The 18787-nt window shown below is 41.4% G+C and overlaps 1 protein-coding gene across 2 annotated transcripts in view; it reads left to right on the top strand.

The window, feature by feature from the left end:
- LOC126187497 (endoplasmic reticulum mannosyl-oligosaccharide 1,2-alpha-mannosidase) overlaps window positions 1–18787 on the top strand; it is a 124437-nt gene that overhangs the window by 54077 nt on the left and 51573 nt on the right. The gene's annotated exons all lie outside the window — the stretch shown is intronic.

Below are 18787 nucleotides of genomic sequence, written 5' to 3'. Positions count from 1 at the left end.
GATTGCAGATGGATTGTGTTCAGAAATAAGGGGTATTGGTCATTTTCTGCAAACAGATGGGAGCTGTGTTGACCGTGCTCATTAGGCTCCAGACTGTTACTCAAGGCTGCAATGGGATTGGGGCACCTGAGAAGAATCTTTTGCCTCCTTTGATGCTTATGGTGTTACCTGGGGCCCCCGATATCACAATGACATCCCGTTCACTCGTCATGGAATGATACCCACCTAAAATTGAATGGCAAACATTAGTTGGGTTGTGAATCTTTGGGTGGAAGTGAAAGTGACTGCTGACCATGTGGTTAGACCCCTTGCCCTTAACACAGTTGTGTTATTGCCTGTTAGGGAAATAGTTGGCAGGGCAGGAATGAAGGCCAGTGTTCCCTCTGTTGGCTTGCTTGAGGGGTCTCATCCAAGATGTAGAGGTGGCTCTGTCTGTAACTACTGAATATGTCGTGTGCTCTCAGCTCCATATTGTGGCTAATGTCAGCATGAATGGCACCTGCAGCCTGGGTTCCTATGGACAATTTGCTGTTTTGCTGAAGACTGCTAGCCTCTCACATCCTGTGGCAGTAGAGCTAGCAGTTTGCAACATCATTCTTTGAATTACTTGCAGTCCTCTGGTTTGTAGCCGAGTGGAAGAATTAAGCTAATGGTTCAGAAAATCCTGTGACAATCGTGGCTGCAGATTTTCCATGCTTCACTAGTGGCTGTAGAACTGTAGGACACCTTTGAAGGACCAGATGTGCATTATATGCAAGAAGTGGCTACTTGGGCAACGGAGCACATCAGGCATGCACATATGAGTTTTTTATGGTAGAGAAATTCCTCCATATGTCTAATAAGACACCTTCTGATTTCAGTATTGATGTGTTGGCAAATGTGCCAACACCTTGTAGATAGAGGAGGCTGAAATGCACGCTAACTAACGCAGATGGGCGTGAAGTCTGGAACAGGATAAGTTGTGAAAGCTATAGAGAAAAGTATGCAGCTTAGGTTATACTTAACTTTTAATTCCATCATTGTGGTACATCGCTCTTGACTATACAAATGAGACTTTAATTACAATCACTGTAAGGCTAATGGCACCTTGCTAGGTTGTAGTCATGGACTTAGCTGAAGGCTATTCTAACTGTCTCTCGGCAAATGCGAGAAAGGCTTCGTCAGTGTAGTTGCTAGCAAAGTCGTCGTACAACTGGGGCGAGTGCTAGTCCGCCTCTCTAGACCTGCCATGTGGTGGCGCTAGGTCTGCAAGTACTGACAGTGGCGACACGCGGGTCCGACATGTACTAATGGACCGCGGCCGATTTAAAGCTACCACCTAGCAAGTGTGGTGTCTGGCGGTGACACCACAAGTACGGAAAAAAATATCAACTTGATTAATTAAAGGGAGTAGCATTATATCATGTTAGATCAGAGGAAGAAAACGTTAATATATTGATGGTTAATTGCAGTAGTGTTCATGGAAAGGTATCAGAACTAGTCTCTTTTATAACATGTAATAATGCCCACAGAGAGCTGGCTGAACTAGATGTTAACAGTGGTGAAATTCTAAATACTGATTGGAATGTGTATCGTAAACCTAGGTTGAATGCTGGTATAGATAACGATAAATAATATGATAGTACCGTACCTAGTGAGTTCAGGACAGATTACAAATCCAAAATTTTTTGAGTAGTGATAAGTTTTAAAGTTGGTTGATATACAGTTATCAGATCCTTTTGTAGATCGTCTACCACTGCAGTAGCGACAGAGTATTTGAAGAAAAGCTGTGAGAAGGTTGCATGTTAAGTTCCTGGTCATTAGAGGTAGATTTCAACTTAACAGCTGTAGACTAGAAGCCTAAAGCAATTAGGGCACATAGTTGGGACAATAATTTGTGTGAAATTGTTCTGAAGCCTTATCTGAGAATTATCTTGAGCAGTTGTTCAGCAAACTGACTTGTGAAGGTAACATCTTAGATCTCCTTGTTACAAACAGACCCGAGCATATCTACATCTATATCTATATGGTTACTCTTCAAATCACATTTAAATGCCTAACAGAGGGTTCATCGAACTACCTTAACAATAACACTCTATTATTCCAATCTCATACACCACGTGGAAAAAACGAACACCTATATCTTTCCTTGCGAGCTCTGATTTCCCTTATTTTGTTATGATCATCATTTCTTTCTGCAATTTGTTTTAATGATGTCCACCCCAAATCCTGTATCATTTCAGTGACACACACACTCCCCTATTTCTGATAATACAAAACGTGCTACCCTTCTTTGAACTTTCTCGATGTACTCCATCAGTCCTATCTGTTAAGGATCATGCAGTGCACAGCAGTATTGTAAAAGAGCACAGACAAGTGTAGTGTAGGCAGCCCCTTTAGTAGATCTGTTACATTTTCTAAGTATCTTTCCAATGAAACACAGTCTTTGGTAGGCCTTCCCCACAACATTTTCTGTGTGTTGCTTCCAATTTAAGTTGTTCGTAATTGTAATTCCTAGGTATTTAATTGAATTTATGGCCTTTAGACTTTACAGATTTATCGTGTAATCAAAGTTTAACAAATTCCTTTTAGCACTCATGTGGATGACCCCATAGTTTTCGTTATTTATAGTCAGTTGCAATTTTTGCACCACACAGTTTTTTTTTTCTAAATCATTTTGCTATTTGTTTTGATCTGATGATGACTTTACTAGTTGATAAACAACAGCATTATCTGCAAACAGTCTGACGGCTGCTCAGATTGTCTCCTAAATTGTTTATATAGATAAGGAACAGCAAAGGGCCTATAACACTATCTTGAGGAACGCTAGAAATCACTTCTGTTTTACTTGATGAATTTCGATAAATTACTGCAAACTGTGACCCCTCTGATTGGAAATCATGAATTCATTCACATAACTGAGACGATATTCCATAAGCCTGCAAATTCACTACAAGCCTCTTGCGTAGTACAAAGTCAAAAGCCTTCTGGAAATCTATAAATATGGAATGAATTTGAAATCTCTTGTCAGTAGCATTCAACACTTTGTGTGATGCGAGCAGAGAGCTAGTTGCGTTTCACAAGAATGATGTTTTCTAAATCCCTGTTGACTGTGTGTCAATAGACCATTATCTTCAAGGTAATGCATAATGTTCGAATACAATATATGTTCTAAAATCCTTCTGCATGTCATCGTTAATGCGATGGGCCTGTAATTTAGTATATTACTCCTACTGCCTTTCTTGAATATTGGTGTGACCTGTGCAAATTTCCAGTCTTTGGGTACGGATCTTTCATCCACCAAACGATTGTATATGATTGTTAAGAATGGAGCTATTGTATCAACAAACTCTGAAAGAAACCTAACTGGTATACAGTCCGGACCGGAAGACTTGCTTTTGCTAAGTGATCTAAGTTGCTTCACTACTCCAAAGATATTTATTTCTACATTACTCATGTTTGAAGTTGTTCTTTATTCAAATTCTGGAATATTTACTTCATCTTCTTTGGTGAAGGAATTTCGGAAGCCTATGTTTAGTAACTCTGCTTCGGCAGTACTGTCATCGATAGTATTTCGATTGCTATCGTGCAGAGAAGGCATTGTTGTGTCTTCTCGCTAGCATACTTCATATACGACCTGAATCTTTTTGAATTTTCTGCCAGATTTCATTGTGGAAACTATTATAAGCATCTCGCATTGAAGTCAGCACTAAATTTCGAGGTTCTGTAAAAAATTGCCAATCTTGCAGATTCAGCATCCGTTTAAATTTGGCAGTTTTTTCATTGTTACCGCAACAGTGTTCTGACCCATAAGGAGTGGAGATAGTCTCTCAAGAAGGTATCAAGTTAACTTTTATCTGATTTTTTGAACAGGTTAATTTTTCATTTATTTTTTGAGGATTTGGGGTCAATCACACTATGATAACCCTGTGTTCATTAATCCCTGTATCCATTTTGATGCTCATTATTAGCTCACGATTATTTGTTACTGAGAGGTAATGTGTGTTTTCACAAGCATTTACTATTCATAAATGAACTAACTACTCGAAATAATTTTTAGAGAATGCATTTAGCACAATTTCAGATGACGATTTATCCGTACCTCTGAATTTAAACAAGTATTTACGCCAACATATCAAGGGTAAGTTAAAGTCGCCACTAACTATAATTGTATGAGCAGAGTACAAGTTTGTGATAAAACTCATGTTTTCTTTGAACCTTTCATCAGTTGTATCATCTTGTATCATCTGAGTTGGGAGGTTGATTATAGGATCCAATTATTATTTTCTTCTGGTTCATGTAATGCAGGGGATCATTTATCATAATGCTGTTATTGGATCATTGAATATGGCTGATAATAGAAATGTAAAGAAGTATCTTCCTGTACATTTTTGCTTAGCAAATGCAACAAGAAACAGAACATGTCTGCGGGTCCGGGGGTTAGTATAGTCCCGAGGTTTTCCTGCATGTCGTAAGAGGAGACTAAAAGGATTCTCACATGTTTTGACCTTTATGTGATGGTCCCCTGTCAGGTTTGACCTCCATCTTTTCAAATTTTCCCGAAGAGCGAGCCGATTGGGGATGGATGCCTTACATGGTGCATTGTGTCCATCATGCATTGAGAACTTTAGCCCACTTTCTCATCGTCGCATTGCAGTCCTGCCCATTCTCCATCTCTTGGGCAAGGACACCTTTCTGGGTGTGTTTTCCACCATACACTATGCAGTGTCTCTTTCTGCATTGACGATGACCATGGACTTCTTAGCACCTCATATCCAGCACAGTAACCAATCTCTTGTGGTGGGGCCACCCTGTACCCTGTTGGTTGTAGCCTCCTGATAACACAGGGATCGCTCCACTGATGCCAGCGCCATTAACTCCCCACATGTACCATGGAGTAGATGCCCATCTCCCTGGGGCATCTGGACTCTCGGCAATAGCCATCCTTCCAGGTGGCTCTTGCTGAGGCTGGGTGGCGCCCATGGGGAGGGCCCCTGGCAGGAGTGGGTGGCATCAGAGTGAATGACATACCATGAAGCATAGTACATCATTTCTTGCTGGTGGTCTGCCACCAGCCATCTCTAAGCGGGCAAAGTCTAACTTCAATGCTAAGAAATGACCCCAAATTGTTCCCCTCCCTGGACATACCATATGAGGAACGCCAGGCTAAGGATGGCAGTGAAGCTTATTCACCCTGGTACCTCGTATGTACGAGAGTTAAATGGGGGATATTTTATGTCCATGAAGCCTCAGTTTTTTGTGGAGCATTTGGAGGACAAGTTTGGGAAGGTGGAGGGCTTGTCAAAAATGCACTCTGGGTCAGTCTTGATAAAAACAGCATCCTCTGCCCAGTCACGGGCATTACTCGCTTGTGAAAAGTTGGGGAATGTTTTTGTTACCATCATGCCTCATAAGAGCTTAAATATGGTCCAGGGCATTATATTCCACCAGGACCTTCTTTTGCAGTCTGACAACAAGCTGCTCACCAATTTAGAGTGGCGAGGTGTTCATTTCGTCCGGCGCGTCCATCGGGGTCCGAGGGATAATCAGGTTGCCACCGTTGCTTTCATTTGGCCTTTGAGGGTGACACATTGCCCACGAAGGTCAAGGTGATGGTGCACTGCTGTGATGTCAAGCCATATATCCCTCCCCCGATGAGGTGATTTAAGTGCTGGAGGTTTGGCCATATGTCTTCCCACTGTACTTCCAGCGTTACATGTCGAGATTGTAGACATCCATCATGTCCCAATACTCCATGTGCCCCGCCTCCCATCTGTGTCAAGTGCAGAGAGCATCATTCACCTTGCTCGCCAGACTGCAGGATTTTAGAGAAAGAGAGGAAAATCATGAAATATAAGACCTTTGACAGACTACCTACATTGAGGCTAAGAGGAAATTTGAGAGCCTACATCCTGTGTCTATGATCTCCTCTCACTCCACCACTACGAGAACAGCTGTCACCCCATCAGTTCCTTGCATTCCTGTCTCCTCTCAGAACCAGAAGGCTACACCTGCCCACTTGATGGTGGGGGGGCACTTCCCTCCCTGTTGCTCCCGCACCACCTTCTTTGGGAGCAACACCCCCCCCCCCCCCCCCCCCCACCATCCAGTGGGGATATCAGTCCCCACTTCTGAGCCGGAGAAGTGTAAGTCTTCTTCAGCTCCTCTCGCTAGGAAGGGTTCCCTTGGGTCACTCCCTTCCCAGGTTTCTGCTAGTGGGATATATGACACCCACCAATGGCTGATAAGCCAAAAAGTAGCTTGTGGTAGGACTTCATACTCATCCTCAGTCCCGGAGACTGAATCAGTGAAGTCCTTCCAGCCAGGGAAACTCAGGGAGCAGCAAGATAAATCCAAAAAGAATGTCCCCAAGACCAAGGGACTTGCGGTGGCACCCATACCACCACTACCTACAAGCTCTGTCTCTGTGGATGAGGTGGAGATTCTGGCATCCGCTGAGGACCTAGATCTCACCGGTCCTTCGAACACAATGGATATAGACTGCTTAGGCAAAAAGTTGGTGGCAGCAAGTGACCCTGAGCCATAACCTACTTTATTGAATGTTCCATGCCTTCCCAGTCTCAAGATGATGTCATCCTCCAATGGAATAGTGGCGGTTTTTTCCACCGCCTGGCCGAGCTACAGCAACTGTTAAGCTATACATCTTTCTGCATTGCCCTCCAGAAACCTGGTTCCTGGGAATGCGGACCCCTGTCCTCCGTGGCTATAAGGGATACTACAGGAATGGTAGTGACTATAATCGAGTGTCAGGTGGACTTTGCGTTTATGTCCTAAACTCAGTCTGTAGTGAAACTGCCCCTTTGAACCCCTCTTGAAGCTGTGGCTGTCAGAATATGGACGATGTAGGAAATAACTGTCTGCAGTGTATACTTCCTTCTTATGGTGTAGTATCCCTGAATGTATTAACTGCACTGATTGATCAACTCCCTAAACCTTTCCTACTTTTGGGAGATTTTAATGCTCATAACCCCCTGTGGGGTGGCACTGTGCTTACTGGCTGAGGCAGAGATGTCGAAACTTGACTGTCTCAGTTTGACCTCTGTCTCTTAAATACTGGGGCCGCCACACATTTCAGTGTGGCTCATGGTAGTTACTTGGCCATTGATTTATCAATTTGCCACCCAGGACTTCTCCCATGTATCCACTGGAGAACACATGATAACCTGTGTGGTAGTGACCACTTCCCCATCTTCCTGTCACTGCCCCGGCATCAGGCCCACGGATGACTGCCCAGATGGGCTTTTAACAAGGCAGACTGGGAAACTTTCACATCCGCTGTGTCCGTTGAATCTCCTTTAAACAGATCTGTGCTCGTGTTCACCAACTTATCAAACGACGGAAGGAGGAGTGTTGGGAGAGAAATATCACGACCATTGAGTGCCATACATCACCTTCCCAAGTCTGGGCAAAGATCAGATGTGTTTTCAGGTGCCAGGCCCCAACAGGTGTTACCGGTGTTAACATAAATGGTGTGTTATCTACCGACGCAAACGCGATTGCCGAGCACTTTGCTGAGCACTGTGCTTGAGCATCTGTGTTGGAGAATTACCCCCCAGCCTTTCGCACTCTCAAATGGAGGCTGGAAGGGAAGGTCCTCGCATTCACTACACGCCATAGTGTATCCTTAAACGCCCCATTTACAGAGTGGAAGCTCCTCAGTGCCCTTGCACATTGCCGCGACACTGCTCCTGGGCCAGGTCGGATCCACAGTCAGATGATTAAATATCTCTTATCTGACTACAAGTGACATCTCCTCGTTATCGTCAACCGGATCTGGTGCGATGGCATCTTTCCATCACAGCGGTGGGAGAGCAACATCATTTCAGTGCTCAAACCTGGTAAAAACCCGCTTGATGTGGATAGCTATTGGCCCATCAGCCTCACCAATGTTCTTTGTAAGTTGGTGGAACGTATGGTGTGTCAGCGGTTGGGTTGGGTCCTGGAGTCATGTGGCCTACTGGCCCCATGTCAGGGTGGCTTCCATCAGGGTCGCTCTACTACTGATAATCTACAAGCTATCCACCAGTGCTACCGTCGTCATCCTTTTGTAGCGACCATCCAGGAGCCCATCTATGCCCTGGAACGGTCCAGTGATGTTTGTGTGGACCCCAAGTCACATTGGAATCCCAGGCAACGAACTTGCCAACAGGCTGGCCAAATTGGCTACACAAAAACTGCTGATGGAGATCGGCTTCTCTGCGACTGACATGTGGTCTGTACTATGCCGCAAGGTTTTGTGGCTTTGGGAGATGAAATGGCATAACCTCAACACGCACAACAAACTGTGTGCCATTAAGGAGACTACGAATGTGTGGCAGTCCTCCATACATGCCTCTCGCAGGGACTCTGTGTTTCTCTGCCAGTTCCACATTGGCCACACTTGGATGACACACGGCTACCTCCTGCACTGTGATGACCCACCTCAGTGTCGGTGCGATGCCCGGGTGACTGTGGCCCATGTCTTGGTGAGCTGTCCTTTGGCTGCCCTGCGACAGACTCTTCAGTTACCAGACTCGTTGCCGTTAATTTTAACTGACAATGCCTCATCGGCTAATTTAGTTTTACGTTTTATACGTGACGGTGGATTTTATCATTCTATATAAGTTTTCGTACATGTCCTTTGTCCCTTTGTGTTCTCCACTCTAATGCTTTTAGGCTAGATGTTTTAATGTGTTGCAGAGTGGCTGCAGGGTGTATACTACCCGGGACAACTGGGAGATCCAGGAAAAACCCGGGAATTTTTTCTTCCGGGAGAAAACCAGAAAAAAACCGGAAGTTCTTCAGAATTCCGGGAATTTTTATTTCTTTTAGTTTTCAGTTAAAAATTTTGTAATTTTGAGTGGTAAGAACTGATACTCTAACAAAGAATTTTACTTTAGCCCACTACTGCAGAATAATACTGCAGCAATAAAACATAAACAAGGGAAAGAAAACCAAAATAAACTTAAGTTGCAAAGGAAATGCACCGTTTCCAACAACAAACGACAGTGCAAACACAAGTGCCTGCCAACACCACAATGTGTCAAAGGCTTTAGGATAAAGACTATGCAATACTTCATAACAACAAACTGCTTCTGATGACAGTGAGGTCACAATGGTTTGCATTAGGTTAGTTTGAGCAGTTGCCAGCAGACTCATGCGCATGCGCAGTTGATTAGCGTATTAGCAGAACCTGCTCCCTCTTATGGCTATTTGAAGTACAGCTGTTAGCAGTATCAGCTGTAGCAACAAGCAGTCAAACACAGCTGGAAAAATTCTTCTGTGAGTCCAAGCTGCCAAATTCATGCAGATCAGTCTAAGTAGCTGTGGAGAGGACGGTAGTCTCCACGTGACCCGTGTTTAGGTTTAGTGATTTTGCTGTTTCTTCTTCATTTACAACTCTCACGTCGAATGAAAACTAAATGAATTTCTGTGGCCGAGAGCTAGCAAGTGAATTAAAATTGTCATATAATTACTAAAGACTGAAATGTTGTTAGTTTTAGTTTCCTGATTTTATTTTAATTCCAAGTTTTTGGCAGTCGAGCATTAATTGCCTTTCAGAATACTGAAGTTGTTTTTGTCGATTTGCTAAAGAAATTTGGCTTTTATTAGTTTTTTCCGCAGAGGCAGTCTGTTTACTTGAAATGAAACGTTTTATTCCACAGTACTAGCTAGTGTCAATTGTTTGCTCAATTACAAGTGCCCATTTTATCCCTTGGCATGTATGGCGTTATGCCAAAATAAAAAACCAAATATTACATACTGGTACCCCAAGAAAATTTGCAGCCCAAAAACCACACTGAAAAGCTTAACATATAGTTGGGGCCTATTTCTTTGTGAATCTGACCATACAAATGTGAACTTTCTGCCGAATAATGCATTTTAGTCTGGTTTACGAAAATCCTATGCTTTTGGAGTACCCTATGATGATCTGTTTCGTTTACGATGTAATGTAAGATCTCTTAATGCTATATAGGTATGAACATGTGGTATTCCTACATCAACGCAGCTGTACGTGCACAGTAACACCGTTTTCTGGTGCTCTCTGACAACTGTTGAAACAATTCTAACAGGCCACAGGAAAATACTGCGAATGGTGATTGAAAAGCGTTACTTTCAAAGTAAATTTCATTTTACGCAAGATGAATTATGTTAAAAGTGTGTATGTGCTTTGAATTCCTTAAATCACAGAGCATTTGATTCTCATTTGAAGCTTAACACGGTGATGGCCAACCACTTAGCAGAATTTCGTGTCTAGACGTTTATGTATTATTTCAAAATTTACTTGCACATTTGTGTGATGTATATTAAAGTGTAACACGTGCAAAAAAGACAAACATTATATGTGAAAGCTTTTCTTTTAGCTACACCATGTGTATTAATGTAAACTATTACATCTACATCTACATGGATACTCTGCAAATTACATTTGAGTACCTGGCAGGGGGTTCATTGAACTTTTCATATATTTATGTGTTCGCACTGGTGAACAGTGGTGCTATTGGCTGACTAATTCACACTTCATATGCTCTGAAGATCTGCTATTGTTGGCTGGTGAGATCACGTGACATCTGCTACGACTGGCTTACTAAAGCGCATCGCAGTCTCGATTTCAGTGCTTCGGAAACTAACGTGCTGTGTTTGGTGGAATTCAAATATACTCTTTCGTAATACGAAAATATGCAGCGTACATGCTGCTGCACATGAAACATCTTTCCAAAATGGGTCTTGGGGGGGAGGGGGGGTGTTAAGTGTTAGTTCTCTGAAGCACCGAGTTCTATGCTGGTGTATAAAACCTTAACCATTCAAAGCGATGCTAAGTTTTATGGTTCCAAGAGAAAGTATTCTGTCACCTAACACGGAAAAAGTGTATTTTCACGCAGGAAAAAGTGTATTTTTAACCGGGACATCTGGGATTTTTTTTGCCCCCCTTGTCCACGTATACACCCTGGGCTGGATTTTCCTATTCTCGTGGTCGGCCAGCCACAGTCATGTACTCTCTTGTTTTTACCTCTTCTACCTGTTTGTTTCGGCTCTGTGGTTTTCTTCTCCTGTTTTGTCCTTAGTAGTGTTGGTTGTCCTTCTGTCATTCTTCTGGTTCTTCCTTTTTCCTGTTATTGTGCTGTACATCTCCTTTCTGTTCTTCGTTCCCTTGTGTAATTATTTAACTGGGAACAAGGGACTGATGACCTCGCATTTTGGTCCCCCCCCAACCCCCCCCCCCCAACCCCCCCCCCCCCCCCCTCCCTCTCTTTAAATCAACCAACCAAGAAATAGATTTCAGGTTACCTGAGAAGCCAATATGAAACATTCATCTTCAGGACTGAAAAAGTTGTCCATAAATGGACAAAGCTCTGTATTAACAGGGACAATAAAACACAAAGAACAACCTAGAACTCCTGTAGCATGGGCCAGGGCAGTGCTGTCACTGCTGGAGTACTAGTTATTCTTTATGTTTTATTGTTCCTGTTAACACATGTTAATAAAATGAATATTGCACTAGACTAATTTCAGACTCCTCTGTGGGATGAGCACACAAAATTCCCATTGATACACCATTATCTCTGTAACGGGAAACAAAATGATGCTTTCCATCAAGACTGGGTGTTGCATGAAAGACATGACGAGCGGTATTTTTTTGGGCTGACACGAGCCACACAAAAAATAAAACTGCAAATATCTACTGAAATATACCAGAGAAAATGAACCTCGACTCTTAGGTAAGACACGCTGTATAAGGATGTAGATTTTGGGTTACTGTGGTAGGCATTGTATGGTCAGTGCCTACAGAGTTAGGATGCTGACAACTCGTTCAACTGAGTTTCAAGTTTCAAGGGATGAATGCATGTTAGTGATTTTAGTAGTTTGCTCGTAAGTGCAGGTGCTAAGTGAATGATGTGCAGGAAAGTGTCTGAACTCTGTGAATACTAGTAATAATGCCAGAACAGGAATTTAACTAGGGCGATGTGTGGTTGCTGTTGGTTATACATAAGTAACTCCTTGGGTTCATAATCACTAATGGAGTGAAGCCAGCTGACAGCATAAGAGTGTGTACCAAAATGCATGATCGGTGGTCCTGATTGAGGGCAAACTAAGAGGAATCTGCCTTCATACATGTGTAAGTTTTACGTGGTTTTGTGGTCAAATAGCATTTAGCATATTTGTAAAGAAAGTTTGTATCAGGGATATCTACAGTTGTTGGTTTGTGTTTGAAAAACATAATAGTTGAGTTAATATATACTTTTGTAGTGGAGGTTACATAAGATTGGTTAAATAAGAGGACCTCCACATTACCTCTTACTTGGAATGAGAATGAACATCAAATAAGAGGTGTTAATAGCTGATGATGTCCTCAATTGAAACAGAAATGTATTTACAAGTTTCTAATAACAAAGATAGGTTATGTATTCTCATAAAAATGGTGGTATGTAATATGAACTGAAAAAAGAACTCTAAATAACCCAAGCTAGTGGTGCTGAGCATATAAACAGAATGAAACACTGGAGATTATACAAATGAGTGAATTAACTAATACATAGTAACCCTGTTACGTGTAATGGATTAGCTGTGAATTTTCTAACAAGATCTGTCCATGTAATTGTTATGTAGTTTTGTAGATTTTATACCTGATATGATGACATTTGTCTGAGGTGGGGCATCTGTATAGTGTAACAAGTCACTTTGTTAAAGTGATGTGTTGTACAATGTTTTTAGGATTGATGAATGATGATCATTGACTGCTGAAGAAAATTTATTTAATATAGTTTGGAAAGTGGGATATCCATGTTAAGCATGGGGCTTCTCTGTAAGTGCATGTCCACTGATGACCTCACCATTGAGTGCCCGTAGGCACCTCTGCCTGTATGTGCATGTCAATTGAATGGCAATAGAGACAGCGTTGCTACTGGGTAGGGTGACATTGCAGCAGCTCGTGTTTGGCCACACTTGCCGTTCTTAACCCTTAGTTCGTAACATCCATCTCATAGGAAAATACAAACTTTCTCAATGCATTGTTGGCACACATACATTGTCAGTTTGATCCAATATTTTGACTATGCTTCAGTCATGAGTTGAACTACTTATTGTGTAGGCGTCATTGTTTCATTTCCACTATAGTATTGTTTTACTTGTGCACATGTCAGCAAAATTCTCTCACAGACAGATATTACTGTAAAGGTAAGAATTTCACTCTGACCAGTGGACAGATATTACTTTAAATGAGTATTTTTTGTGTTATATTCCTTACTTCCCAAATATCTCTCTATTTATAGTTGGCTTCTACTGGAGGGATACCTGGTGTATCACAAAGAACCAAAAGAATGGTGCAGATGGCTTTAGGGCAGTTTGAGGAGAGCTTTAATGATTATCATTTGGATAATTCTTGTGTTCCTGAAGATCAGCTATCAGATTCAGACCATGGCAGTAATTCTGAGATAGATGTGAGTGATGTTCTTAACTTGTCTAAGGATGAAGGTAGTTTTGATTCTGTTCAGAATAGAGGAAATGATTGCACCACATCTGACATAGCTTACCATGGCAAGATGAACTGTTTCGTTTGGAGTTTCAAAACACCCATTTGCTGCACTAAGACACCCCACAAAAATATAATAAAAATTAGATTGTTGTCATGGTTAAGCCCTGCCAATCAGTTAAGTAATGATCCAGACTTAGAAGAAATATGACATTTGTTTTTCAACACTGAGATTTTGGATGAGATTCTAGTACATACCAACTCAAAACTGCGAGTCATAAGTAATAAATTAAAGAATCATTCCTCCTCCAGTTATAAAGATACAGACAAAACTGAAATTGAGACATTGATTGGTTTGGTGGTTTTATGTTCCATATTCAAAGCTGGACATGAAAAACTGGCATAACTTTTTGCAAATGACTGTACCGAATGTCCCATTTTTTATGCAACCATGTCTCTAAAATTACATGAAGTTTTACTGATGGCACTCAGATTTGATGATGCATCTAATCGTGAACAAAGAAAAAGATATGATCTTGCTGCAGCTGTGTCCAAGATTTTCAACATCTTTATTTCTAACTGTCAGAAGACATACTCGATTGGAGCTCATGCTTGTGTCGTTGAGGGACTAATACCATTTAGCGGCAGATGCCGATTCAGAACACACACACACAAGAAACCTGCTAAACGTGGCATAAAAGTCGCGTGTCACAGAGCTGCACACTCATCATATTTATATAATGCTTATATTTATGTGGAGAATGATAATGATGGAGCAACATTATCAGAATAAGAGAAAAATTTCTAAAAGCTGACTCAGTCCGTGATTCTTCTTTCCAAATGTATGTGAACAAACAGGAATATCTCAGCAGACAGTTGGTTTTCCTCCATTTAATTGTGTAAGAAGCTGCTAAAAAACAAGTTGACATATGATGGAACTCAAAATCCAACAAAAGAGAAGTTCCAAAAGAGTTTGTTTCTTCCTGACCTGAAGAAAGAAGTGGGCTCCAGTTTTTATGGTTTCAGCAAAGATATTACACAATTATCTTTTGTTCCAAAAAAAATCTGGGGCAGTTGTAATGCTTTTTTCAATGCACCACTCTGCATATACCCATAAAAAAGTAACAGACCATCAATTATTAATTTCTATAATGCCCCGAAATCTGGCATAGACACTCTATACATGATCTGCAGCACCTTCTCAGATTACTAGTGAATGAGGAGAAGGCCATTGGCAATATCTTACTTTCTAAGATCAGTGAGTTGCACAAATGCCTTATTAACATAAGAGTACAATTTCAAGATTTGAGTTCATGAAGAACATAGGGATGAGCTTAATCAGAAGACATTACAAAGAAGGATTGTAACAGGACATCCTCCTCTAGCATTACTTTCCCTCAACAGTATAGTGCTGTATTGTATCGTATTGTATTGTATTGTATTGTATTGTACTATACTGTATTAAACTGGTAACCTAGAAACAACGGAGAGGCTTTGTCCCACTGTAGACCTCAGTGGTTCACAACCCCACAACAGGGCACAGCAGTCCACCCCACCACCCCACACCGAACTTAGGGTTATTGTGCGGTTCGGCCCCCAGTGGACCCCCACCCAGGAACGTCTCATACCAGACGATTGTAACCCCAAATGTGTGCGTGGTAGAGTAATTATTGTGTACACGTATATGGAAACTGTTTGCACAGCAATCACCAACACACTGTAACTGAGGCAGAATAGGGGAACCACCCGGCATTCGCTGAGGCAGATGGAAAATCTCCTTAAAAACCATCCATAGGCTGGTCAGAACACCAGAACTTGACACTAATACGCCAGGTGGAGTTTGGATTTGCGCCGGGAACTGGCATGCCTTCGCACTCAGGATCCTCAATAGTAGCTGTCTGTACAAGTAAATTTTCAAATTTTGGACATGTCAGTATTATCTCAGTTGCTTTTCTGAAAACTTTCATATAATTTTATATACAGTATGTTATATTTCAGGCTGAAAGTTATGAAAAGGAATCGCTTTCTGAAATATTTTAATTTCGATGATATAATCAAAAAGTACTAGTTCTGAATGTACAGCTAAAATTATTTTTTCAGAAACATTTGAAATTATGAATTACTTGCACGCTTAAAATTTCTATTATTAATTACGCAATCCTGTACTGTTTACTATGTTTATTTCTTCATTTATCTACATCTACATCCATACTCCGCAATCCACCTGACGGTGTGTGGCGGAGGGTACCCTGAGCACCTCTATCAGTTCTCCCTTCTGCTCCAGTCTCGTACTGTTCGTGGGAAGAAGGATTGTCGGTATGCTTCTGTGTGGGCTCTAATCTCTCTGATTTTATCCTCATGGTCTCTTTGGGAGATGTACGTAGGAGGGAGCAATATACTGCTTGACTCTTCGGTGAAGGTATGTTCCCGAAACTTTAACAAAAGCCCATTCCGAGCTACTGAGCGTCTCTCCTGCAGAGTCTTCCACTGGAGTTTATCTATCATCTCGATAACGCTTTCGCAATTAGTAAATGATCCTGTAACGAAGCGCGCTGCTCTCCGTTGGATCTCTCTCTCTTCTATCAACCCTGTCTGGTACGGATCCCACACTGCTGAGCAGTATTCAAGCAGTGGGCGAACAAGCGTACTGTAACCTACTTCCTTTGTTTTCGGATAGCATTTCCTTAGGATTCTTCCAATGAATCTGTCTGGCATCTGCTTTACCGACGATCAACTTTATATGATCATTCCATTTTAAATCACTCCTAATGCGTACTCCCAGATAATTTATGGAATTAACTGCTTCCAGTTGCTGACCTGCTATTTTGTAGCTAAATGATAAGGGATCTACCTTTCTATGTATTCGCAGCACATTACACTTGTTGGTCCCTTTAATCCTTAAACCAACCAACCAACCATTCCACTTGTCTACATTGAGATTCAATTGCCATTCCCTGCACCATGCGTCAATTCGCTGCAGATCCTCCTGCATTTCAGTACAATTTTCCATTGTTACAACCTTTCGATACACCACAGCATCATCTGCAAAAAGCCTCAGTGAACTTCCGATGTCATCCACAAGGTCATTTACCGTATTTACTCGAATCTAAGACGCACTCGAATCTAAGCCGCACCCGAAAAATGAGACTCGAAATTCAAGGGGAGAGAAAAGTTTTAGGCCGCACCTCCAAATCAAAACAAAGTTGGTCCATTGTAATACGAGACACAATTCAGGTCGAATGAATGACGATACAGCTACAGGAGTTTGGTTCGAGTCGTAAGCTTAACAGTTAAGTTTTACCAGGTAGCCATTGCTATACGTCAGGCGCTCCGTCCGTATTTATACGGGTACCCTTCCTTTTCACGTGCTTCGTCTGGTTTGAATCGATTGCTTATTTTGCTTTGATCTGATAAGTGCAGTTTTCTTTGTTATAGGTGTTAACGTCACTCTGAGCTGAAAATGCATTACTGTACTGTGTCATGCATTGTTTGTCTCATTCTGATAGTGCGTGTTTACGGCCTGTCGCCGCGCGCGGCATGGCTTGCTTTTGTGCGCGCTACCGCCGCTTACAATTAAAAAAAAAAGAAAAGAGAGGAATCGTCTCACTAGCGAAACAATGGCAAGAGACTGCTGTTTGTTGTTACTTACACTGCTTTCTTTGATAATGATCAACAAGAACCAAATAATAGACTGCATATGATAGAATATGTTCTGAACGAGAGTTAGGCGAAAATTTTTCTCCGTTTGAATATCTTTGCGGCCGCTTCTCTAGTACGTCAAATTCTGCACAGGAATTAGTCATCTTAGATTTAAAAATCTAATCAGTTGCCGTGCTTAATTTCTGACTGTATCACTATTAGGCATAAGAAAAATACGAATGTAAACATGACACGATACGTATATTCTTCCGCGTTTGCTGTTGTCTCACTCTAGTTTCGTAGTTTATTAGGCAGATAGGATTTAAATGAAATAGCAGCAAACACGAAAGAATACATGGCATAATGTTTACATTCATATTATTCTTATGGTGAAGAGAATACTGCATGTGATTCACATTTCGTCAGGTTCCTATTAGCAACCACCTCTTCTCACAGGTAGTAAAAAATTCAAAACGTAGAGTTGGCCATATTGACAAACATCTCAAACAGTTTTGCCAGTCGGATTTTCGTAGTACATTGAAAGTCTGCTACATTCGAAGATGAACAATACGGAGTTTGTATTTACTTCGTTGGATAATGTACGAAAATGCAGTGGTCGAAACTCGGGGCGGAGAAAAAGCTCGTCTTCCACCTTTTTTTTTTTTTTTTTTAATTTATTTACTGACGCAGAGATTTTGGCGCCAGTATTTATCTCTGTGCCTACAAAGCATCTCCTTGTAGCGCTACATATATTCGACGGCAGAAGTTAGTTGTGGCGGCACCTACCAACATTTTTCAGAACTTCCGCTTGCTTTGCACTCGATTCTAAGCCGCAGGCGGTTTTTTGGATTACAAAAACCGGAAAAAAAGTGCGGCTTAGATTCGAGTAAATACGGTATGTATATTGTGAATAGCAACGGTCCAATGACACTCCCCTGCGGCACACCTGAAATCACTCTTACTTCGGAAGACTTCTCTCCATTGAGAATGACATACTGCGTTCTTATTTATGAAATAATAATCGAAATTAATAATGAAACAAAAACTAGAAGGAATTCATTTGTTAAGAAAAATTGTAAACCCTTTGGAATATTGTTATTTCTGCAGTGTGTGGAAATACTGAGCCTGCATCTGACGTGATTAGACATATTTTTGTATAATAGGTGCGACCAATGTAATCTCAGCTTTGTTAATGTGAAATATCAGAATACTGTATGATATACTGAAATGTGAGAAAATCAGTGGAAAATATATTTACATAAAAATTAAGCAACGATAGTCTTCCAATTTATTTAGTTCAAACCAACCATGAGGACCAGATGTTAGATTTTCAGCTTTAATATCAAACCCATAGACAATATGATCTGGCGCCATCTCAACATCACAAGCTAAGTAAACTTGGAAGTTTATTGTAATCTATGTTCCTCCCAAATCTTCATAAAAGACTTTGCTTATTAATTACTTGGTCTGGGCATTGTTTATTATGGACAATAAATGGAAGGAAGGAAGGATGGGGGTGTTACAGGCTCCAGATTACAAACTTACCATATGAACGTAGGAAAACTGTTTCAAATTTTTTGGGTGAAGAGTAGCGAGATGGTGAGCCACAAAAAAGAGAGTGACAAGCTAGAAAAGAGAAAACACTGTCATTACTGGCCCTACATTTGGAACAGAATGACAGCATACAAGTGCGTGAAA

The sequence above is a fragment of the Schistocerca cancellata genome, chromosome 5 (assembly GCF_023864275.1).
Source record: "Schistocerca cancellata isolate TAMUIC-IGC-003103 chromosome 5, iqSchCanc2.1, whole genome shotgun sequence".
Lineage (NCBI taxonomy): Eukaryota > Metazoa > Arthropoda > Insecta > Orthoptera > Acrididae > Schistocerca > Schistocerca cancellata.
Note: the sequence above shows the minus strand (reverse complement) of the source record. Positions and strands in the feature narration are given on the sequence as shown.